General features: G+C 48.7%; 2 long non-coding RNA genes across 2 annotated transcripts; one reads left to right on the top strand and one right to left on the bottom strand.

Moving 5' to 3' along the window:
- Positions 1-2,214: 2,214 nt before the first annotated feature.
- On the bottom strand, positions 2,215-4,792 carry LOC138425351 (uncharacterized). Its single transcript, XR_011251181.1, has 3 exons — positions 3,639-4,792; positions 3,058-3,145; positions 2,215-2,944 (listed from the first exon to the last, which is right to left on the bottom strand). It is a non-coding gene; the product is annotated as an uncharacterized lncRNA (long non-coding RNA).
- Positions 4,793-11,568: 6,776 nt separating this feature from the next.
- On the top strand, positions 11,569-13,071 carry LOC138425352 (uncharacterized). Its single transcript, XR_011251182.1, has 2 exons — positions 11,569-11,905; positions 12,886-13,071. It is a non-coding gene; the product is annotated as an uncharacterized lncRNA (long non-coding RNA).
- The last annotated feature ends 12,009 nt before the right edge of the window (positions 13,072-25,080 follow it).

Below are 25,080 nucleotides of genomic sequence, written 5' to 3' on the forward strand. Positions count from 1 at the left end.
CTGTCCTTTATCAAGCCCATCTTTGCATGAAATGTTCCCTTGGTATCTCTAATTTTCTTGAAGAGATCTCTAGTCTTTCCCATTCTGTTCTTTTCCTCTATTCCTTTGCATTGATCACTGAAGAAGGCTTTCTTATCTCTTCTTGCTATTCTTTGGAACTCTGCATTCAGATGCTTATATCTTTCCTTTCCTCCTTTGCTTTTCGCCTCTCTTCTTTTCACAGCTATTTGTAAGGCCTCCCCAGACAGCCATTTTGCTTTTTTGCATTTCTTTTCCATGGGGATGGTCTTGATCCCTGTCTCCTGGACAATGTCACGAACCTCATTCCATAGTTCATCAGGCAGTCTTATCTATCAGATCTAGGCCCTTAAATCTATTTCTGTCTTCCACTGTATAATCATAAAGGATTTGATTTAGGTCATACCTGAACGGTCTAGTGGTTTTCCCTACTTTCTTCCATTTAAGTCTGAATTTGGCAATAAGGAGTTCATGATCTGAGCCACAGTCAGCTCCTGGTCTTGTTTTTGTTGACTGTATTTACCTTTAGCCAATTATCTGGTCTCTTTGTCCACACATGACCTCCCCTGAGGCCCTCCCTTGGGCCACACACACACAGTTCTCAGCCAAGATGGATCTCAAAGTGAAGGCTTCTGGGAGGTGCCAGACTCATTCACCATGGCCTGGCATTATCCCCTGACTTCTGACCCACAGGGGGCCTTTCTGTGCACGTGTAGAGTCTCCTTTGTCCCAAACAGGTGAGAGCGGAGATCCCTCAGTCCTTCACGCAGACAGAATCTTGCCCCCTTTGTCCTTGCCATGACTTCTACCTTGACTATTGCCCGGACTCTCAGAGTCCACACGAGACAAAGACTGGTCACTTACCCTGTTTCTGTTGTTACTTCTGTTTTGGAGGGCAAACAGGAGGCTGATTGTAAATTCCTCAACTGGAGCCCGTCTGTCTCTTATCTCAGGAAATGTGAACAGTTGTAAGTATCCAGCCTGAAGCCCACTGCTTCCTGCCCCATGAAATGCAGACAGGAGGCCAACGGTAAAAGTCTGACCTGGAGCCCATCTATCTCCTGCCAAATCAGTATCGTATTAGTCCAGAGCTTATTAATAATCTCATAAAATGATTATAGTACTATGAATGATTCAATTATGTGAAGAATTATTATCAAAATGTTATGCTTTTAATACTTTTTCAAAATGTCCTAGTGGAATGATAGCACAGATTCTCACTATTTTCAATTTTATATGGATTGCAAAAACCAGTTTACATAGACAACAGCTATTTGTACACTAACCGGTCTGTTAATGGCAGATCTTTCATAAAATAATTATGTTAGAAACCCTTAATCATGTAAGTTTTAATGGGGAAAAATGCCATTCATTCCACAGTAACTGCACTATTTTCAAATAGAAAAAACACAAACTCATTTTTTCAAGAAAAAAAAAGTTTAAAAAAAGTCAATTTAAAAATTTCCAAACTTAGGTGTTTTTTTTTTTTTTTGGATCACAAAACAAAACAATTAACCCAGTCGTCTCAGTCGTGTATAAATGCAAAGTCACCACTAGAGGGAGCAATTTACTCAGTTTATCTTTGGATATGCTTCTGTAACTTCTCACCTATGTGGCACCCCACTCCAGTACTCTTGCCTGGAAAATCCCATAGATGGAGGAGCCTGGTAGCCTGCAGTCCATAGGATCGCGAAGAGTCGGACACAACTGAGTGATTTCACTTTGACTTTTCACTTTCATGCATTGGAGAAGGAAATGGCAACCCACTCCAGTGTTCTTGCCTGGAAAATCCGGGGGAAGCGGGAGCCTGGTGGGCTGCCGTTTATGGGGTCGCACAGAGTCGGACACGACTGAAGCGACTCAGCAGCAGCAGCAGCAGCATTCTAAGCGGCAGTAGTTTTTAGACTGTGTCCTCAGCCCTCAATACTCAAAAAGTGTTATCCTAGTAATGTGTTTCACACTAAAATAATTTTAACCTAGAATTTTTTTTATAGTTGCTGAAGTGTGCAAGGAGGTCTACCCATGAAAACAAGGTTACCTTGTAGCCTGGCTGAATCCATGTTTACACGTAGGGTTTATGATCTAGGGAAGTCCCAGAAACATGAGGGTCCTCACTAAATGAGTTGTACTTATTCATGTACATGAATAAATTCATTCTGTACTTATTCATTCAGAATTAGCAGGCTGAATACCAAAGAAGATTCCAGTAAGAGTTTATTATCTTTTACTAAAAAGTTCAGAGAGAGACACGTAGGGCTGGGCTGATCATCATCAGGGAATCTGGTTCCTTCTCTCTGCCCCACCATCCTATTCACGGTCTCCAAAGTCTATCATCTTGTGGCCAAAATGACGGCTGGACCTCCAGCCCTCGTATTTGTGCTCTTGGCAGCCACACAGTATTTTCTGTACACTTCCTTAGCTTCAGTGGGTCTCCACCTCTTCCCTGGGGATGACAAGACTTGTTGCCCTTACCCCAGCTGCTTGATACTTTTTTTCGATAGAGAGCAGGGATCTATTTTCCCACTCCCTTGCTCCAGGTCCTCCCCATTGAGGGAGACTTTCCATCTTCCATCCTTCCCATGAGCACCTGGAAGAGAAGCTGAAAGTTGGTGTGAACACTCCTCTTATCTTGGGATCCCAGGAGTTCTATACTGTCATGCTAGCCTGCACTTGATCTTTGATAATTTGGTAAAACAGCTGAATTGTTCTGACCCACTTGTTTGGTATTCTGCATCTTTTCCTCCCCTCCTGAGGACAGGTGAGCCAGGGATAACATCTTGAGTCTATGTGGAGTGGCCTCTCTTCCTTTGGGGTTTTAGTTTATTCCGTTGTCTTACAACCTCAACTCCTTCGAGATTCAGGAAAATTTGTGACTGGCTCTTTCTTCTTGTCCGGATGGGAGCAGGTCTCTGCATCCTGGGCATAACTGAAGAGGCAATATGTGAAGAGACTGAGAATTTTCCAGCGTTACAACAAATCATTAAGCCACAGACACAAGCTTTCACAAACCAAGCCACATAAACAAAAAGAAACCCTCACCTTGGCATATTGTCAAGAAATTGCAGAACATAAAACTGAGAGGAAGCAGTCTTCACTTATGAAGGATTTTAAATAGCAGCCTTCTCACCTGCAACAACACAAGCCAGGAGGCAGTGGAATAAACATCGTCAAAATGCTTAGGAGGAATAACTGCTAAACTGAAACTGTTCACCTAACAAAACTCTCCACAGATAGCTGTATTTGTTGGCACTGGTTTCAGTTCTAAAGAACAGAGAAACTCCAAGTGACGGTGCTTAACACAGCTTAGGGGTTTATTTCCATCTCGTGTGAAACCAAGCTCTGCCGTCTAAGGGGTGGGTGGGGGCTGGGCTGCATGGTGTTCTCAGGACCCCAGTTTCCTCCCTCTGCATCCTGCCGTTGCCAGATGTGGTTCTAACCCTCCTGATCCAAGGCAATAAAAAACTTCTCTCTAAAGAAAATGACAGTCATGGAAGATGGAAGCAATCTCTTTATAAAATAAAAACTGGGGCTTATGTCAGCGTGTAACAGATGTTATCAAATGCTGTTGGTCTGACACACTGCTGGGAGCTGTGGTTCAAAGTCTAGAGGAATGATCTCACCTTGAACTTACATCCTGCTGGTGATGGGAGTAGAACCAAGGACCTTCACCCTCCTTCCCTTTAGACTGTAGCGCATCTGAGAGGTTCACAGAGCAGTCGTTGCCTGTTGATCTCCCCAGGCTTGGAGACTATTCCAGCTGCCATCAGCGCCTTCCATCCTTCTAAACTCACACGAGGCCTTCCTCCCTGGATGCTCCTCACTCCATTGCTCCAGAGTTCACCCGAAGACAAGTCCTCATCACAGACCAAAAGGAGCTCCCACTGCTCTCAAGGGCTGACTGCTGGGGGCTTCCCCAGCCTCCCACCACCAAACCCATTCTGAAACAAGGGTCAGGGATCCTCCTGAGAACTGGTGTCCTCAGGAGGGTCTCTGGACTGTGGGCAGGGGCCCTGAAAACACAAGAAAGAGTGACCGGGGTACTGGGAGGGCGATGCAGAGGCTGGTCACAGGAAAACAGACATCTTCTCATTGTCTCTGCTCCTGGACCCATGGGCTGAAAGGCAGTAAGCAGGCGAGAACAGGAGGGAGAAGGGGCAGAGGAAAGGTGCAGGCTTGGTGGAGCAGGGGAGGCAGGCGAGGGCCTCAGAGAGAGTCAAGGAGTGGATTCACTCCAATTCAGAAATCAAGATGACACTGGTCAGACCACAGATGACCAATGTCAAGGTGACTATCAGAGCTGACTGCTGTTTCTTCATGTAGCCCCCTCCTTCTGTCTATAAAAGCTCTTGCCCCCTGATTGTCAGGTCGGGGGAGTCAGCCTTTGGACAGGCGTCTACCCTCAGTCCCCGCAGTTGCCAGCATCCAAGATAAAGCAAACTTTCCTTTTCCATCAACTTTCCCTCTTTATTAGCTTTCTGAGCGGTGAGCAGCCAGACTCCAGTTTTGGTTATGCTGGGAAGCCCCCCAACCAGTGAACCATACAGTTCCTGAAAGAAAGACTTTGACCTTATATTCGTGAAGAACAACGCCTAGCCCCTAGGGTGTATTCCTCACCCCACGGGGGAGGGGGTGGTTCTCAGACCTCCTCCCAGGCTGACTGCTCCCTCCCCCGGGCTCTCCCTCTATCATTGGCCCCACACATCTGCCAGTCATCCCAGCTGCTCTCTCCCTCACCTCCTACATCCTCTTTCTGCCATCAACAGTCAGTTCCATCTCAACCTAATGCTCTTGCACCCCCCCCACCACCCCCAGGCCCCACCTCCCTCTCCCTGCATGGCCAGTTCTCACCAGGTCACCGCTGGCACCTCCAGGAGCTGATCCTTCTTCATGTTCTTTCTGCTCACAGTTCTCAGGCCATTCTTCCCTGAAGCACGTCTGTTTGCATTGCTTAGTTTTAGGAAACCATTTGTGGATCAAAGAGATCAGTAAGAAAAGGGCCAGTGAGCTAAAGAAGAATGCACATCAGTGCTCAAAAAGCTGATCACCCTTCCTTATCCCCGACAAGGTACAAACACAACAAAGTGTAACCCGGACCCAGCAGATTGACAGAAAGCAGACAGTCCCCGACGCTGATTTAGCATTAGCTGAGGGCACCTCACTCACTGTTGGTCACTGGGACTACAGGTTTACCCTCGGACCCCAAGCGTACTGTGATGAAGGCCATTTTGACAACATCAGTAGAAATGCATGTTCCCACCAACCCAGCAATTCCGCTGCTAGAAATGTACCTATTAGGCACTAGTGGTAAAGAATCTGCCTGCCAACGCAGGAGACGCAGGTTCGATTTCTGGATCAGGAAGATCCCCTGGAGTAGCAAATGGTAACCTGCTCCAGTGTTCTTGCCTGGAGAATCCCATGGACAGAAGAGCCTGGTGGGCTACAGTCCATGGGGTCGTAACCAGTCAGACAAGACTGGGTGACTGAGCGTGCACGTGCCACAAAATTACAACTGTACGGAGCAATGTAGCATATGATGGGAATCCTGACTTTGGAAAAGGGAATGCATTCCCTTCAAATCCAGGAGCAGGACAGGCATGCGCATTCTAGCCATCATCCTACTGAAAAGCCTAGGCAACGCCTTAAGACTAGGAAAAAAAAAAAAAAAAAGAAGAAGGAAGCCATAAGTATCAGAAGCAGATGATAAAACTAACATTGTTTGCAGTGATATGATTATCTGTGTTAGAAATTCCAAACGTATATGACTAGAGTTAATAGGAGAAACTATCAAGTCACTAAATAGAAGATCAAAATTTAAAACTCAATTACATTTCTATGCCCTAGCTAGCAACAGTTACAAACGTTGAGTTTTGTTTATCTTTAAGACAGAATTACAGCAGTTAGCTTATCTTCAGCCTGACTGGTTTCTGATTAAACGTATTTGTAAACCACAGCTTCCTCATTTGTCATTTTGTTTTTTACTTTTTACCTCAGTGAACTCAGTAAATTTTCGATCTATATTTTCAAAGAAAGATACCTAGTTTCTTTCACATGAAAACTCTGGGTTGTCTTTACACAATGAGGACAATTTAATGAGGCATGAAATTACTGGATCATAATATTTCCCTCTATTCTCAAGAAAGAATAATTTGTTGTTTTCTGGCATTCATGCTGCTGCAGAAAACTCTGAAGCCAAGATTTTTTTTTTAAGTCCTTTAGAAGTAACCCTTTCTTCCCTCCAACACTGATTTTCTCTTAGTTATTGTAAGAATTTTCTCTTAGTTATTGCAGATAAACTTTTTTTTTTTTTGGCGTACAGGTGTATGGTTGACATTACAACTGCTTGGTGGTATTCAGTTTATTTTTATTTCTAGACATTGAGAGAGAGAATCATCATTTTCAGCTCCTTGAAACTGGGCAAGGCACTATTATATTGGTTTTGTCGAAAGAACTGTACTGTGTCAGTTCTGGTGTGAACATTTAATTGCTTCTCTTTCTGGCACTTTCTTCTGCTAAAGAAGCACTTGTTGATTTGGACAGGCCATCAGACTGAAGCAGCCTGGAACTCGGAGGCAGTCTCCAAGGACAATGCCTTGAAAGCTCACCAGGGACCCTCAGCATACTGGAGAGAAGTCAACATTTGTCCTGCAAAGCCGCTGAAGGGTAGAGTATGTTTATGACTCCAGCATAAATGAGCTGATCCTGACAGACAGAACATAGCTCTCTTTTCATTAATTCTGTTTGGAATGCAGGAAGCCCTTTTAATCAGCACTCTTCATTTCCCTTCACTTCAACAAAATTTTCTTCTCCATTTTCAGTCCAGTTCAGTCCAGTCAGTCATGTCCAACTCTTTGCGACCCCATGAACCCGCAGCACGCCAGGCCTCCCTGTCCATCATTAACTCCCGGAGTTCACCCAAACTCACGTCCATTGAGTCAGTGATGCCATCCAACCATCTCATCCTCTGTCATCCCCTTCTTCTACCCTCAATCTTTCCCAGCATCAGGGTCTTTTCAAATGAGTCAGCTCTTTACATCAGGTGGCCAAAGTATTGGAGTTTCAGCTTTAGCATCAGTCGTTCCAATGAACACCCAGGACTGGATCTCCTTGCAGTCCAAGGGACTCTCAAGAGTCTTCTCCAACACCACAGTTCAAAAGCAGCAATTCTTTGGTGCTCAGCTTTCTTTGTAGTCCAACTCTCACATCCATATGTGACTACCGGAAAAACCATAGCCTTTATTAGGCAGACCTTTGTTGGCAAAGTGATGTCTCTGCTTTTTAACATGCTGTGTAATTTGGTCATAACTTTCCATCCAAGGAGTAAGTGTCTTTTAATTTCATGGCTGCAATCACCATCTGCAGTGATTTTGGAGCCCAGAAAAAAAAAGTCTGACACTGTTTCCACTGTTTCCCCAGCTATTTCCCATGAAGTGATGGGACCGGATGCCATGATCTTTATTTCCTGAATGTTGAGCTTTAAGCCAACTTTTTCACTCTCCTCTTTCACTTTCATCAAGAGGCTTTTTAGTTCTTCTTCACTTTCTGCCATAAGGGTGGTGTCATCTGCATATCTGAGGTTATTGATATTTCTCCCGGCAATCTTGATGCCAGCTTGTGCTTCATCCAGCCCAGCATTTCTCATGATGTACTCTGCATAGAAGTTAAATAAGCAGGGTGACAATATACAGCCTTGACGTACTCCTTTTCCTATTTGGAACCCATCTGTTGTTCTATGTCCAATTCTAACTGTTGCTTCCTGACCTGCATATAGGTTTCTCAAGAGGCAGGTCAAGTGGTCTGGTATTCCCATTTCTTTCAGAATTTTCCACAGTTTATTGTGATCCACGCAGTCAAAGGCTTTGGTAGTCAATAAAGCAGAAATAGATGTTTTTCTGGAACTCTCTTGCATTTTCAATGATCCAATGGATGTTTGCAATTTGATCTCTGGTTCCTCTGCCTTTTCTAAAACCAGCTTAAGAAAATTCTTTTCATATTCTTCTCTCCTTCGGGAAAAACACCAAGTTGTCTCCCTACTCCTGATGGTTTTGTAAATCATTTATTTTTTTGGCATGTGCACACTGCTTTGTTTGTTTGTGGCTGTGCTGAGCCTTTGTTGCCCCAGCAGGCTTTCTCTAGTTGTGGAGAGCGGGGCTACTCTCTAGGGGTGGTGCACTGGCTTCTCATTGCAGCGGCTTCTCCTGCTGTGGAGCACGGGCTCTAGATGTGAGAGCTGCCGTAGCAGCAGCATCTGGGCTCAGTAGATGTGGCCCACGGGCTTGAGGCATGTGGAGTCTTCCCAGACCAGCGGTTGAGACTGTGTCCCCTGCCTTGACAGTGGATTCTTGACCATCTAAGCCACCAGGGAAGCCCTGGCAGGCGGATTCGTATCCACTGCACCACCAGGGAAGTCCTATAAATCAGCATTTTAAAATTAAATTCCTTTTTCTCTCTACATTCTGGAAGATAGTTATTATTCCATTTCAATAATGACTTACCACAGCAGCAACTAGGACTCAAGAGTATTAGAAGACAGGCATCTACCCTTCCCCCACCCCAGATAAGAATATTAGAAGAGTCATTGGGGGAGGGGGGGAGAGCAGAATGACTTATACTGAAAAGAAGACATGATCATAGTACGTTGTTTCCATGGCTAGGCTATAAAAAATATTTACAGGATCAGAAAATGTAAAATCTGAATATCCATCCATCTTTTATGGGCAGTTGTGATTGACTGTGGGTTTACAGGTAGAGGAAGTGGGATTGGGAGGGATAGTGATGCATTAAATGATTCAATTCTCATCTTCATTAATAGATTAACAGATAATATGTAAAGCTGGAAAATCAATAAATAACACTATAAACTTTTTCTCTCTTCTATATTTTCCTTCCCCAGAATATAGAAGTAAACATCTGAATAAATAGATAAGAGATTTTCAGTGATTCCTTCAGGGGAATGGAAACTGAGGCTTAGAATGATGGAGAAGAGTGTTTTTGGCTTTTTGAATCTTGTACAATTTTGTGTCTTTTTGAGATGTGAGCTGTGAAAGTCACTCAGTCATTCAGCTGTTTGCGACCCCATGGACTATACAGTCCATGGAATTCTCCAGGCCAGAATACTGGAGTGGGTAGCCGTTCCCTTCTCTAGGGGATCTTCCCAACCCAGGGATCGAACCCAGGACTCCCGCATTGCAGGTAGCTTGTTTATAGCTGCACCACAAGGGAAGCCCAAGAATACTGGAGTGGGTAGCCTATCCCTTCTCCAGGGGATCTTCTGACCCAGGAATCAAACCAGGGTCTCCTACATTGCACGTGGATTCTTTACCAACTGAGCTATCAGGGAAGCCCTGTGTCTTTTTAAACAGCAATCATCACACATGTCAAGTTATTTAGAAAAAAATTCACAAACTGCTTCACTAACTAGCTGCTTCTTTTGTTTTCCTTTTGCTGCCTCTGAACAAAACTGTTCACAACAGCTTTATTCACAGCAGCCAAATCTTAGAAACAACCCAAAGGATGGAATGAATGAATGAATGAATGATTTTCTCTGCCTTTTAATTCACTCCAGGAAGAGGCTATCAATTTTGTCCTCCCAACAATTCACCAGGATTCCCTTTGCCTTACACCTCTCTAGCACAGAAGGTGATTATCGTTATTTTCATCTTCTTTGAACGGATGGACCAAGCATGAGAGCGTTCATTTCGTGTTTCTTTATCAGCCATTTTGCACACTTGTCCATACATGCGTTTATATTGTTTCTTCTTTATTCTCTAATGAATTACTTGTTCATATCCTAAGCCTTTTTAAAAATGAAAATGTTAAAAAAAATGAAAGTGTTTGCCTGATTCTTTTTTTTTATTTGTTAAAAAAAAGATGTTTATGTACAAAAGCTATTAACCCTTTATCTGGCATATAGGATGGGAATAACTTTCCTTCATTGCCATAGACTTTGAAAATGCATGTGCTTTTTGGAAATATCAAATATTATACTTTTATATGGTATATAAATACCATTTTTATGTGGTATGAAATAAGATATGTCTAACTAGAAAAAGAGGAGTCAAAGCTGACTGCAGTGGAGGGGACCTGATCTGCTGGGTGATGGAGAAACGAATCCCCAGAGAGGGGGAGAGGGGGAGGGTAGGGGAGAACACCTGTCCGTTGTGTTTGGTTCCACTGAGAGGAGCTGGGTGGGAGGGAGTGGCCTAGATGCTCAGGGAGAGTCCCCCAGCTGGGAGACCCACGCTTTGGAGACTTGGAATTGTATTGAGAGAAGGCAATCTAGGGATCCTCAGCTCTGGGGGGAGAGTCACCCCCATAGCATTGCGCTCAGATGCTGGGAAGCCTCTTCCAGAGACACAGGAATGCTGTTTCCTGCAAGGTCCCAGACCTCAGGGTCATAAAGGAGCAGGAGGAAGTGGGGGACCCAGGGTTCAGGGACGAGTTCCCACAGGTTCCAGTGAGGGCCGGGTGGCAATACTCCTCTCCCAGTATTGGCACAGCCCTGAGAAGTGAGGAGTCTGGGGGAGGCAGTGGGAGGGAATTCAAGAATGGGAAGTTCTGTTCCATGCCTTCTCCTCTATCAGACCCGCTTCCTGGCCCAGGTCCCTTTTCATTTCTTGAAATCTCTCCTTCCCACTGAAGTCTGTCATCCTCATCAGATTTAGGGTCGTCCCAAATAAAATGTGGAGGCTTCTGAGCCATTTCCTGGGGGCTGGAGCTGATGACTAACCTGGAACCACTTCTTTACCCCAGGTATCAGAAGCACTGATATTTCACAACTCTCTGGCCCTACACAGCCCACACCACCCAGGAGCCTGGGAAAGACGCCCTCAGCTCAGGCTTACTCAGACTGCATGGGTTTTTGCATCACAGGTTTATTTACATCATAGGTGAGAGGAGTCAATATTTAAGTCTTTTGAGTTCAGATTGTGAGGGAAATCTACACTTTCCACTTACCCAGGTTATACAGGAGCTAGGAAGACACAGAAGGGAGACGAAATTTCAGTTTTAAGAAAACAAGACAGTATAAAAGGGACCTTGGGAGAAAGAGGTAAAAACACAGTTGTAACTTAGTTTCCGAGGCCTTGTTACCAGAGTACCTATGTCTGGAATTGTCAAACTTGTCGGCACCTTAGAATCACCTGGAAGGTATGAGAATATGCCAACGCCCACGCCAGACGCAGACCAATGAAAAGATCCCCCTGGGGTGGGACCAGGCAGCAGTGTGTTTGAAGACCCCCTGGCGATCCCCGGATGCAGGTAAGCCTGGAAATCACTGGCCTAAAAAGTGAAGCAGCCGTCACTCTCCTCTTTCACACTGAGGAAAACCGAGGCACGGGGAGTCTCGTGATTCTCTTAAGGTTCCCCCGTGAATTAGTGGCATCACGGGGGCCCAGAGGACTCCAGGCTCAGAGCTCCTTCTTGTGCCGGAGTCGCGCCAGGGCTAAACAGGGAGCTCAGCCAGGCTGCTCCGTGGAGCAGGGCAGGGCCGGGAGCCGGGAGCGCGCTCGGGCGATGGACGGGCTGCCCCGCCCCCTGCTGGCCAAAGTGCGCTATAGGCCCTTCAGGCTGCGCGTGTGTGTGAACCGCGCCGCAGCTCCCCTCCGATTCCTCCCAAGATCGCGTTCTGCCCACGCTTACTCTTCGCAGCCCTCGGTCCTCCCGACTTGCGCTTTGCTGTGTGAAAAGGGGCCCTCCCTTCGCCGCCGACAGCGGAGTCACCGTTTCCCTGCGCTGCCGTTTCTCCGCGTCGTTGGGTGAGCATCTTCCTTGCAGAGCTGGGGGTCCTGGAGCCCCCACAGTGCAGTCTCTGCTGAGCATCTGGACCTTTGTGGGGAGCTCAGTGGGTCCTCGAGGAACAGAACCTGCCGAGAGAGCGCTCATGCCCGAGGTCAGTCTCTGTCCCCAGTCCTGAGTCCCATCTCTTCCTCACACGAGCTCTCCCAGGAGGAGCTGCGGGCAAATGGCTCTGTGGGAACTGCGCTCAGGCAATGGCATAGTCTGTGGCCCTGTTACAGAAAACAGCGCGGGATGACTCCCATTACTCTGTTGACCTTCTAGGGGGTACCTGTCTTCTTCCCCCTCCCCAATCCCAAGATTCAGGACGTGAGAAGAATCTGAGAGAAGCTGAGACCACAGTAGTCCCAGGAGGGGTGAGGAAAGGCAGCTCCACCTGCCTGCTCCTTCTCTCTGCGTGACTGCAGGGACAGAGGGGACTCAGTCTCCCTGTCTGTCAAATGGGAATATTACACCTTCTCTCCCATCAAGTCTATGAGGTCTACAGCTCTGGCTAGACTTCCAATGGCCTTCCCTGAGATTTTTTTTCTAAAGTCTTCCTGCCTAGGGCGCTCTGCTCTGGTCTCCTGCAGAAAAGTATGCTTAGGGCCAAATCTTCTGAACTTCTTTCCCAATACCTACCACTCCCTTCCACCCCACCCCACCCCCAACATAGGATCAGAGTGAATCAGGACTCTTTCCACTCCTCCACACTCCTTCTAAAGCTCAGCATGAATTCGGTGACCTCTAGAGAGCAAGTAGAGGAGGCCCAGCTGGCACTGCAGGTGGACACCCCAAAGGGGGTCAGTGGAGTGACTCTGCCCGTCAGCCAGGTGGAAGGAGTAAGATCTGGGCAGAGACAGCAAGGATTCCAGAAACACTGAAGACTGGAAAAAGGATTCCAGAAACTGAAAAAGATTTCCCTAAGGAAATCACATATTTGAAAGCCATTTATAATGTTGAGTTGCCTGTTGTATTAATCACTCAGTCATATCTGACTCTTTGGGACCCCATGGACTGTAGCCCACCAGGCTCCTCTGTCCCTGAAATTCTCCAGGCAAGAATACTGGAGTGTGTTGCCCTTTCCTTCTCCAGGGGATCTTCCTGACCCGTGATCAAACCCAGGTCTCTTCATCGCAGGCCGATTCTTTACCATCTGAGCCACCAGAGAAGACTTCATAATGTTGAAGTTCAACACAGACTGGGACAGACTTGAAGTTCTAACACAGACTCAAATTACATATTTATCAAAGTTTTACAATACAATACAGAAAAATACAAGCACTTGGATGGCGGTTTTCTTATTTATAGAATTTTATTATTTTTGTTCCATCTTGACCAATGCAAAGGTTTAAAACATATTTGGTGGTGGGGTGGGGAGGGTGGAAATTTCTCAGCAGCCCAGGGGTTAAGACTTGGCCTGTGTCGCTTCTGTGGCCCAGGTTCAGTCCTTAGCCTGGGAACTAAGATTCTGCAAGTCATGCCGTGGGGCCAAAAATTAATTAATTAAACATTTGCATGGGGAACCTCAAACAATCGTTTAAGAACTGAACTTGCCTCTAACTTTGACACCAACAAGCACATGAATTCCTTGTCTGGGGAATGACCAAGACAAGTCAGACACAGGCAGGATAAGGGACGGTCACTCTGGCCTGATTAGCTTAACACCAGCTCAGGCTTTCTCTCCTCTCTCTTCCCTCTTTCTCTCTCTCAGGCTGCCATCTGTGGAGAGCCCTGTCCCCTCTAGTCCCAGATCACGGAGCTTGTGCCGCCTCCTATCTAGCCCCCACTCTCACTTCCTCTCACTCAGGATGTCTGAACAACGCAGGATGCAGCTGAGGAGTCTGGACAAGCCCAGGCTCAAGTCAGAGGCTCTTCAACATGCTTAGAAAGAGTCCCTGTGGCCTGGGGCAGGGCCTGCTGATGCTTCGGCTCCTCTGTGGGCATCCTTTCTGCAGAGTTCTCTGCCTCTGCCAGGTAGAATCCAGCAGCCCACCGTAGGGGAAGAATTTTCCTCTACCCTTCTAGGTTCTTTTTGGCTGACCCAATAACTGAATTGACAGAAGCTGGATCAACAGGAGAAAATAAATTTAATTTAAAATATCTTCATTACACAGCAACACATGAAATTGTGTATGTAAAGATTCTTTCTTAAAAACAAGCACCACAGTGATAAACAGATAAAGTTCCCTTCTCCACTCCTTCCCCCAACACTAACCAGGCTCCTCCCCTCTAAAGGTAGCCCTGTTGTTTGATGGATGCGTAGATTTTTAGGCAGTTCCTGGGTTTCAGTAACTGTAGGCTTGCGTGAGCAAACGAATGTACCGTCTGAGTTGATCCTTCTTTGCAGAGATGAGATTATACTCTCCATGCCACTCGGCATGCATGCGTGCTCAGTTGCTTCAGCTGTGTCCAACTCTTTGCGACCCTATGGACTGCATGTAACCCACCAGGCTCCTCTGTCCACGGGATTCTCCAGGCAAGAATACTGCAGTGGGTTGCCATACCCTCCTCCAGGAGATTTTACCGACCCAGGGATCCGACCAGCGTCTCCTGCATTGCAGGCAGATTCTTTACCACTGAGCCACCAGGGAAGCCCGTGCCATTCTGCACTAAAAATTAAACCCAACATGAAGTTTGGGCCTGAAGCTGTGTTCACACCTAAGAGGAGCCCCATTCTTTTCTTTCCTTACTTTTTTAAAATAAACTTTTTTTTTGTATTGGGGTATAGCTGATTACCAAACAATGTTGTGATAGCTTCAGGTGAACAGCAAAGGGACTCAGCCATACATATGCATGTATCCATTCTCCCCCAGACGCCACTGCCGTCCAAGCTGCCACATAGCACTGAGCAGAGTCCCTTGTGCTATACGGTAGGTCCTTGTTGGTTACACATTTTAAATATAGCAGTGTGTACATGTCCATCCCACACTCCCTAACTGTCCCTCCTCCCATCCTTCCCACTGGCATAAAGATGAGTCCCATTCTTTTTGAACTGCTCTGTGGTACCAAACAGAAGAGAGGTGCTGTTATCTTATTACTGCCCCACGGGGCTGCTGTGACTTTGTTACATTAACACTTTTTAAGAGTGCTGGATAGGGTTCAACAAAAGACAACAAGGGGTATAGAAATAGTGAAGTTATCACTCATAGGTGCCTCGAGAGGCCACGTGGGGAGGTCAAGGCAGAGTACAGAGTCAGGACCCGGAGCCCAAGCCTTTGTTAGGGTCCATGGATGGAGTGGTTTGGGGTACCTGAGCTGAGACAAAATTGGTCACTTCAAACCAAAATGAGTGGGGTTTTGGTGAAGGGAAGGCTCTGGGCCACAGAGAAGGCTCTTGACCGCAGGGCTACTGGGGAAGTCAATCAGGAACTTATTTTTGTGACTCCAAGGGGGTCAGGGGTTAGTGTCAGTTTAAGACTCTGGCAAGCCTCCTGGCCAAACAGCATGGATGTCTAGGCACCAAGATCCCAGAGGAGCTTAGCTAAACCCTTGACAAGGGCTCACAATTACAAACAATGTGTGATGAGCATCTTTGTCTTTCTGAGCATGCTCCTGTGTGTGTGTGTGTGTGTGTGTGTGTGTGTGTCAGAGCTGAGGACCTATAAGTAGAACTGACAAGTCAAAGAATATACATGTTAAACTTCATGCTGCTGCTGCTGCTAAGTCACTTCAGTCGTGTCCGACTCTGCAATCCCAGAGACGGCAGCCCACCAAGCTCCCTCGTCCCTGGGATTCTCCAGGCAAGAACACTGGAGTGGGTTGCCATTTCTTTCTCCAGTGCATGAAAGTGAAAAGTGAAAGTGAAGTCACTGAGTCTTGTCCAACTCTCAGCGACCCCATGGACTGCAGCCTACCGGACTCCTCTGTCCATGGGATTTTCCAGGCAAGAGTACTAGAGTGGGATGCCATTGCCTTCTCCAGTTAAACTTCATAGATCCTCCCTATTCACCTTAAAAAATGCTGACCAACTTATATTCTGCCATTAACACAGATAACACCTGCTTCACAAGACCCTCGCCAGCACTGATATGAAAATCTTTTTAATGATTTGTCAAATTAATAAATTAAAGTAATATTGCCATTTGCTTTCTTTTGTCAATGCCTGACTAGTAAAAAGGTACAGTGTCTTTGAGGATATTTATGGCAGTTATTTGAAGTTTCTCTTCTGTCCCATGAATTATTGCCATTAATTCTAAATTCAAACATTCTGTGTGCTTGTGTTAAATCCTTACCTCTGTATGTAGTAGGAAAGTATATATTGGATTAGTTTCTTTTACTTTAACCTGTGTATTCTATTGCTTTTGTTTCAAGTTAAGAATGTTGCCTACAGCCTGAAATATACAGGATAGCCATTCTCAAGGCTCCAACCTTTTTTTTTTAATTTATTTTTTTAATTGAAGGATAATTGCTTTACAGAATTTTGTGGGTTTTCATTATACATCACCAAGAATCAACCATAGGTATACCCATGTCCCCTCACTCCGAAACCTCCTTCCCCATCCCATCCTTCTAGATTGTCACAGAACAAAGCTCTGACCTTTAAAGATGAAACACTTTCCCATTCATATAAACATTTGCCGAACAAAGAGTAACATTTGTCTTATTGGAGGTTTACAGGAATATGGTGATCTGACCATGGGGACAGCTTCAAGAACAAAGGATTCCAATACCTAAGAGTTCACAGTAACCAGCCACCCACCATCTTTTTTTAGTGTAAAAGAAGCTTGAATTCTGCTTGGGTAAGATGGTTCTCTGGGCTTCCCAGATGCAGCTAATGATAAAGAACCTGCCTGTCATTGCAGGAGACATAAGAGACGTGGGTTGGATCCCTGCATCGGGAAGGTCCCCTGGAGGAGGACGTGGCAGCCCACTCCAGTATTCTTGCCTAGAGAATCCCATCAACAGAGCAGCCTGGGGAGCTACAGTCCGTAGAGTCACAAAGAGTTGGACAAAACTGAAGCAGCTTAGCCTGCAAGGTGGTTCTCTAGGACATTAGTCTGCCACCTTCCCAGACTCCCAGCTTTCCAAATAAAATCATTATTTCTTACCCCAATACCTTGTCTATGAGGCCAGCAGACTGAGCTTGGACTTGATAACAATGCTACAGATTTTCCTCAAGTGGAATGAAGGGTATATTCTCCAACTTGTATCTCAGGCTGTTGAGCTTTCTGCTCTGAACATTCTAATTTTCCTGATCTCAATTTTTAACCCTCAGAAATTGAATCTGTTGATGGTCTGTTTTCTTAATTTGGATTTACCTTCTTTTTCTATTTGTTTTCTGCTATTCTCAAAGATTGGGGGTGAGAAGAGAGAAACACCAGTGAGCCTAGTCCTTTCTTCCCCGCATGCAAGGATTCATGGGAAACACACACCACCTGTCTTTTCGAAACTGAGGTTTTCTCTGTGTTTGCAGAGGCTCATATGGGCTAGAGGTGGCAGGCCTTGAGGAAGCTGGAGAATAGAATTTCCTGTAGAATAGAAACCCTAGCAGGTGCAAGCAACGGTCAGGCTCTGCCCAGGAATGATTCACCATCTATAGAGCCGCTGGGGAGGTAGAGGCTGAGAGTGAAGGACTAGTAAGGGAGAGACACCCGGATGCGGTGTGAGGTAGAACAGCCTGAATTGGGTGGAGATAATGGAGAGAGGAGGGGGAGAGGGGAGGGGAAGGCAGAAGGGAGCCAGCGCTGATGAAGGTGATGGTCTGGGTGGTTTCTGAACCCAAAAGCAGGAGGAGGAGCCCTGGAGGAGAAAGTTTCTAGGGTTGGGGAGAAAGAGGCTGGGACATGGGAGCAGATGCCCATGGAGTGGTCCAGCAAGGGTGGGTCTGCACTGCGACACAGTGGATTCAGGGCTGGGAGCTGTCTTCCGTGAGCACAGAACAGTCTTTGCTCAGGAAGGATCACAGTGAACAGGGAGGGTCAAGAGTAGATGTGGGTGAGTGAGTGTCGCTCCAGGTGCCTGGACTGCGTTGGAGGGCCATCAGAAGCCTTCACTCCTGCTGCCCCCAAAGTGTTCTTCCAGCCCTGGGGAGTGAGAAGGAATTTCTCCGAGTGAAGTACAGACACCGCCTGGCCCTACTCCTTTCCCAAGCCTGCCCCGCCTCTCCAGGTGCCAGTCAATCTCTAAGAGACTGACGCCAGCTCAACAGATGTCATCCTGAATGAGTGAATGCGAGAGGAGTGTGCGTCTGTGTGAGTGGGGCAACGTTTAGACGAGACCTGAGAGTTTGGAGGTAGAGGATCTTGGTGGCTTATGAGAAGCAAAGAAGCGGCCAGAGACGGGCAGAGACTTGGGGCTTTCAAATCAGGATCAAATCGATTGGAAACCTCAAAGAGATTGGAATAGACTGGAAACCTCACCTCTGTGCCTGCCGCCTTGCCCCCTTACCATCTTTCTCAGCAGGGCCTTCACCATCTCCTTCTGCCCCTGCCCTCTGTGCCCAAGCCAAACCCACCCACCTACCCAACGGCCGGAGCACAGGAACACAAGCACAGCTGATGGCAGCAGGCCCTTGGCCACAACGAGGCCGCACAGCAGGTTGACCAGCTGTCTGGGGGTGGCCAAGCCAGAGGAGACAGAGCCTTGGATCCATGGAGAGAGGAGGGAGAAGAAGCAGGCTGGACCCAGGCTGTGGTGACCACTGCCTTGGTACTCCCCCAGTCCAGGCCCCGGGACTCGTGGAACTGGAGCCTGATTCTGTACCTGACCCACCCGAACCACTGTCAAGGAGCCATGGGCTCACGGCACCAGCACGTGGGGCAATACCTAGAGTTCCTCTGACTCATGGGGAATGACCTGCTCTGAGCCCAAGTCTGGGGGCAGCTGGCACCCTAAGAGAGTCAGAGGCTTCCAGGGGACCAGGAAGGGACCAGAGCCCATTGGTCATGGAGACAGGAATGACCCTGCCAAGAGGGGTGGTGGCAGAGAGACAGGGCTGGAGTGAGAGCAGAGAGCCACTGGGGCCAGCAGTACAAGCAGACCAGTTGGGGTACTAGATCTGTCTATTTCAGAAGACCCCAGATCTGCAACAGACAGACAGGGAGGGGCACTACCCAGAGGTGCCTGCAGAGAATCTCCCGGAAGTAGCCACATGACTGAAGACAGACCTCACGTCCCTCACATGTGAAACCAGCACTCATGGAAGTCCTGTCACTCCTGACACGTATTAACAGCTATCTCCCAGCCCCATCATACATGAAATTCAACCCCTCCTTCTCCCCTGCCAACCCAGCTCTGAGATGAGACCTGGGACCCCATTCAGATCTCTTCGCCCACCCCCAGTCCTCCTCTTCCTGAATCAGAGGCCACACAGTCACCTGTCCAGCCCTTCCCAGACCCCTCCCTTCCAATAAGACCCCCAGACCTACCTGTGCTCAGAGACACTGACGGGGATTGGCATGGATATCACCAGAAAAGCAAATGCGACTGATGACAACACAGAGAAGGCGATGCCGCCCAGGGTCCCCAGGAGAGTGGGCCAGCCCCCAAAGTCCTGAGAGGAAGAGGGGGAGGGGCGAGAGCCAGCCCCTCAGGGTCCTTCAGGCCAGAGCTGGGGCCCCAGGGGAAGGAGCCTCGCCAGAGCTGGTGGGAAGAGAGAGACGGGGCCAGGGAGAGAGCCTGACACTGAGCTCCTCGCAATGGTGGGGAGAGCCAGGGGCTCCTGTGGAGGCAGACAGCACAGACACTAGTCCCCAAGGCCCCGCTCCTTCTGGGCCAATACAGCCTGCAGGAGACCCTAGACCCCAGGACTCACCCAGGCCCTCCTCGCTCACATGGGGTGGCCAGCTCCAGGCAGGGTGAGCTTGCGTCTCAGTCACTGTGTGGATCCCCAGTGGGCCTCCGGTGGAGCTTCTAGCTTTTGAGTCAGGACACCCAAAGATGCAAGTGTCAGCCTGTGTCTGGGGACTGGGGACCCAACTGCCCACTGTCAGTGTGGGAGGGAGCAGGGAGCTGCTGGGATCTGGGGTGACGGAGGCTGGGGAAGGGCCTGAGTGGCCTTATGTCCCAGGACACCCCAGGAAGGTCCCGTCCCTCAGCAAAGAGCTCACCTGGGCAAACCTGCAGGAGGATTTTCCTGTACGGAATGGTGGCACCGTTGGAGTCCTTGGCTTCACCCTGGTAGGTTCCTGAATCCTCCTGTTTCATCCCAGCCATGGTGACGTTAGTGAAGCCAGAGCCAGGGTCATCCTGGTTGTATGGTGAGAGCATTTGGCCCGTTTCCTGGGCTTGGAAGTGTAAAGTAACTCAACGCACTTAGATCCTTTTTCTTACACCAGATGGGTGGCCCTGCCCAGTGGTCACAGTGGCCAGACAAGGGGGAATTGCGTGGGAAGGAGCAGCCACACACCCTGACGCACGGCGACACTTCTTTATACCAGCCGGGTCCCCTTCCTCCGCTCAGGAGGGTGCCTCCCCGTGTGGCGTGTCATTCGGTTCCTGGAGGGGGCGCTATGCCCGCGCCACGCAATTCCGTCTCCCGTCCCGCCTGCGGGCCCGACTTCAGCTGAGAGTCAGGTGCGGCCGGAAGTCAGGGGGCCTGGTCTGGTTCCATTCGTCCCTCACGGTCCGACTTTCAGCAGGTCACTGGTGTTTCTGGGCAGCCGCGTGTGTGAGAGAAAAGCAACACTTCCATCGCAAACCTATTGCGGGAACTGAGAGGCAGGGCCCAGGAAGACGCCTCGGAAAGTAGCACTGTGCGAGAGGCTGGCGCTGCCCTTGGCTGCGCCTCGCTCCGAAGCTCCATCCTGCTTTCCCACCTGTGGATCCGCGGGCCCTCACAGGCCAAGCTCCTAACGCGTCCAGCTTTTGTCTGTCCCTTTGCTCTTATCCTCGGTCTCAGCTCACTCCTATTGCAAGGAGGAGGCCACTGCACCGAGGAGGAGTGGGAGGCGCGGGGCAGGCGGGGGAGGCAAAGCACTGGACTTAGAGCCAAGTCCCCTTGATGGGTTCCAGTTCCCAGGTCAGTCACTGACTCTGTACAGGGTTCCAGGCACAGGTGTTAGGCTGCAGAGCCCCCAGTGACCACAACTGGAATTACACGTCCATAAAGCGCGTTCTCGGTCTGGTCAGTGCTATCTTGACCCTTTACGATCCCAAGGACTGCAGCCTGCTGGCTCCTCTGAGCATGAGATTTCCAGCCAAGAATACTGGAGTGGGCTGACATTTCTTTCTCTGGGGATCTTCCCCACCCAGGGATCGAACCCGAGGCTCCTGAATCTCCTGCCTCTGCAGGTGGATTCTTTACCTCTGAGCCACCTGGGAAGCACAGGCCAGAGTCCTAATCAATCTCAAACTCTCCGTCTCTCTTCTCTCTTTCTCTTTCTTTGCAAATTTTATTTTTAAAGACATCTTATTTATTTGGCTGTGCTGGGCTTTAGTTGCAGCGTCTGGGATCTAGTTCCCAGACCAGGCCCCCTGCGTTGGGAGCACAGTCTTAGCCACTGGACCACCAAGGACGTTACTAAATTGAATCTTTTTAAAATTAAATCCTAGGAAATTCCCTGGTGGTCCAGTGGTTAGGACTCTGTTCTTTCACAGCCAAGGGTCCAGTTTCAATCCCCAGTCTGGGAACTAAGATCCCACAAGCCATGCAGCATGGTCAAAATAATTAATTAATTAGGATAATAAATCTTAACATTGCTATCACTTGCTAAGAGAAAAGATATAAGGGTCTTTATGTATCAGTTACACCAGTGTTTCTCTGGTATCCACCGGTAGACAGGTGAGGGTGCGGAGATGACGCCAGGTCCCCCAGCTCCTGTGTTCCCTTCCCGCCTCATCTGTGACCACTTATCCCTGCCCCCACAACCCCTCTGAGGACTCCTGATCTCTTTGCTCTCAGCTTCCCTCTCCTGCTCCTTTGCCAGGAGCCCTCCTTGTACTTCCTTGCTGGAATTCAATCTCTGCCTCCTCTCTCCTGTCCCCTCCAGCACCCATAAAACCTTCCTGACCCACCAGACAGGCCCTCCCTGACCAGGCATGAAGATTCTGACCACCCTGGGGGTCTGTGGAGCTAACAGCTCCTGCTCAGTCCCCTGAGGGCCCCTGGAGGCCTTCAGCACGACTCCCCCCAGAGAGGAGGGTAGAAGCAGGAGCCTGCAGGGTGCAAAGAGAGGAAGAAGAGAAAGAGGGGACAGCCCATCACCTGACCAGTTTCCTCCTGGCCTCCTCAGCTCCTCCCCCAGGGGCAGGTCATGGTGGGGAAGGGGCAGGTGGGTACAGAGGAGAGGAGCAGTCTCTACAGAGACTGGGGGCTGCGCTCTAAGCGGGCTTCAGCTTCTAGGTTCAGAGTCAAGGTTTCGGTCAAGGGGCCCCCCTTCCCTCTGCCCTTGGGATCTCACCCCCCAGGTCTCCCTCTCCCCGGGCCAGCCCTTATTTCTTTCATTCTGTCCATCTCAGAAGTGCTGAAAGAGCCAAGTGGAATCTCATCCAGCTGCCAGTTCCCCAGAGACCCCGCGTGTTGGCTCTAGCCAGCACACTGGAGAAGGGCCATGTGGCCCAGAGACCCCACTACCACCGCCCCGAAACTGCTGCTGCCCTTCCCAGGAGAGGAGGGAGCGGGGAGCTAGGGGAGGAGAGGAGAGAACGCAGAGCAGGGGGCTCTGTGGCCAGAGGGCTGTGGGTAGGCCACGTGGCCCTGACCAGCAGCCTTTTCTCCACTGGTGGGAGCTCTCAAATGGTCAGCACCCTCAAAAAGTACCAGGGCAGGCCCTCTTGATGAGGTGCCAGTACCCGCCCAAGACCAGGCCCTACGAGAGGAAGGGCTAGTGTAAGGTGTCCACGCTCGTGTGCACCAGGCTGGTTACTGGCTCTGTGCCCAGGGCTCTTGGTTCTCCATCTGGGACAACCCGAGCTCCGGCTTCTTCACTGTCAATGTGGAGCCCTATATCAAGGTCACAGGTATCAAGGCCACAGATGCCGAGCCCTGCGTCATCTCCAGAACTGACTGAGCCCCATGGCAACTGTTGCTATGAGCTCCCCCCACCCCCGATCTAAACTGGCCAGCATATTAGGTAAAAATGCCTACCCCGGTACTCACCCTACTGCTACTGCTAAGTCCCTTCAGTCGTGTCCAACTCTGTGCAACCCCATAGACGGCAGCCCACCAGGCTCCCCCGTCCCTGGGATTCTCCAGGCAAGAACACTGGAGTGGGTTGCCATTTCCTTCTCCAATGCATGAAAGTAAAAAGTGAAAGTAAAGTTGCTCAGTCGTGTCTGACTCTTAGTGACCCCATGGACTGCAGCCTACTAGGCTCCTCCATCCATGGGATTTTCCAGGCAAGAGTACCGGAGTAGGGTGCCATTGCCTTCTCCAACTCACCCTATAGTACCCTAATCAATCACCTAATGCTTACCCTTCTGGCAGGAATTTCCTTTCTCTATAAAAATTGGCGGCTGCTGCTGCTGCTAAGTCACTTCAGTCGTGTCCAACTCTGTGTGACCCCAGAGATGGCAGCCCACCAGGCTCCCCCATCCCCGGGATTCTCCAGGCAAGAACACTGGAGTGGGCTGCCATTTCCTTCTCCAATGCAGGAAAGTGAAAATTGAAAGTGAAGTCGCTCAGTCGTGTCCGACTCTTAGCGACCCCATGGACTGCAGCCTACCAGGCTTCTCCATCCATGGGATTTTCCAGGCAAGAGTACTGGAGTGAGGTGCCATTGCCTTCTCTGAAAAATTGGCTACTAACCCACAAAAAGCGTCAGCTCTCCCTTGAGCTGACCCAATGTTCTAACAGCACCCAGTCTGCCCTCCCTGGTCTGTCAGGAGGTCAGCCCACTGTGCTGGCAGCGCCCTCATCATCTCTGCTCTTTGTTCTTGGTAAACTCACTCCTTGCTGAAATACTCTGTGTCTGGAAATTCTTTCCCAACCAGCACACAGACCACCAGTCACCATGACTGGTCTGAGGGAGGAAGACTCGGGCCACTACTGGTATCGCATCTACCACGCTTCCGGCCACTCTGTCTCCAGGTCCGTGCAGTTCTATCCGGGGGTGTCGCCAGGTGAGCCCCTTCCCTGGGATCCCCTCGCTCCCTTTTGGTGCCTCCTGATAACCGAGGCATGGAAGCCAGGCTGCCCTCCCCTAGCCGGGTCTCCTGGGGAGGCTGTAGGGAAGACATGCCCTGGGGACTCTCATGTGCACACACACACACACACACGTACGTACCCACTTCACACACTGTCCCCATGGTTTACAAGCCTCAAAGATGCTCAAACAGAGCCAAACACTCATCTTTATGCAATTCACAGTTTCTACCACTTTGGCAAAGACCCTGTTCAGTTGTGCTGATGGTTTTTTTCATAGCAAGACTTTCTCGATGAAGGAAGCAGTGCATTGCATTACACTGTGGCCCAAAGCTCCTTAATCTGAATGTTGATTCTAGGATGTTTTCCTGTTAACAGCAGCCACAGCCATCAGGTCAAGTGGTTTGGGGTTTAAGTTTTATGTGGGAGTATGATCTGATGTTCAGATTGCACCTGTAGTGAAAGAAGAGATATGTTGGCAATATTTATACCTTTTCCAAGTTACTCCAAAAACACTTTGCTAGGTTTATTTATTTTCAGAGTTTGTCTTCTGTAACGTTAGCCAATTCCTGAAGACATGGAACTAAAGGGTCAATGGAGAGTAATGCTTAAGCTCCCTTCTTTGCCATGGATTAACCCAATATTGTGGACCAAACTTGTCTGTTTTCACTCTCCTCTTTCACTTTCATTGAGAGGCTCTTTAGTTCTTCTTCACCTTCTGCCATAAGGGTGGTGTCATCTGCATATCTGAGGTTATTGATATTTCTCCTGGCAATCTTGATTCCAGCTTGTGGAATTTTCCACAGTTTATTGTGATCCACACAGTCAAAGTCTTTGGCATAGTCAATAAAACAGAAATAGATGTTTTTCTGGAATTCTCTTGCTTTTTCCATGACCCAGCGGATGTTGGCAATTCGATCTCTGGTTCCTCTGCCTTTCCTAAAACCAGCTTGAACATCTGGAAGTTCACGGTTCACGTTTGCTTCACTACAACTTAACAAATAACTCACTGGGTTTTAGTACGGCACCATCAAGTGTAATTACAAAACTCACTCACTCTGAGTGCCATCGTTACCTACTGCTGCAACAGCAAACTGCCACTAACACAGTGGCTTAAAATGACGGACGTTTATGATCTGAGTTACGCAGATCAGAAGTTCAGTATGGGTCTCACTGGACTGAAATCAAAGAGTCAGTCAGCAGCATTCCTTTCTGGAGGCTCTTAGAGAAGATTCTTTTATCGCTCATTCGGGTCTTGGGCAGAA

The sequence above is a fragment of the Ovis canadensis genome, chromosome 20 (assembly GCF_042477335.2).
Source record: "Ovis canadensis isolate MfBH-ARS-UI-01 breed Bighorn chromosome 20, ARS-UI_OviCan_v2, whole genome shotgun sequence".
Taxonomy (NCBI): Eukaryota; Metazoa; Chordata; class Mammalia; order Artiodactyla; family Bovidae; genus Ovis; species Ovis canadensis.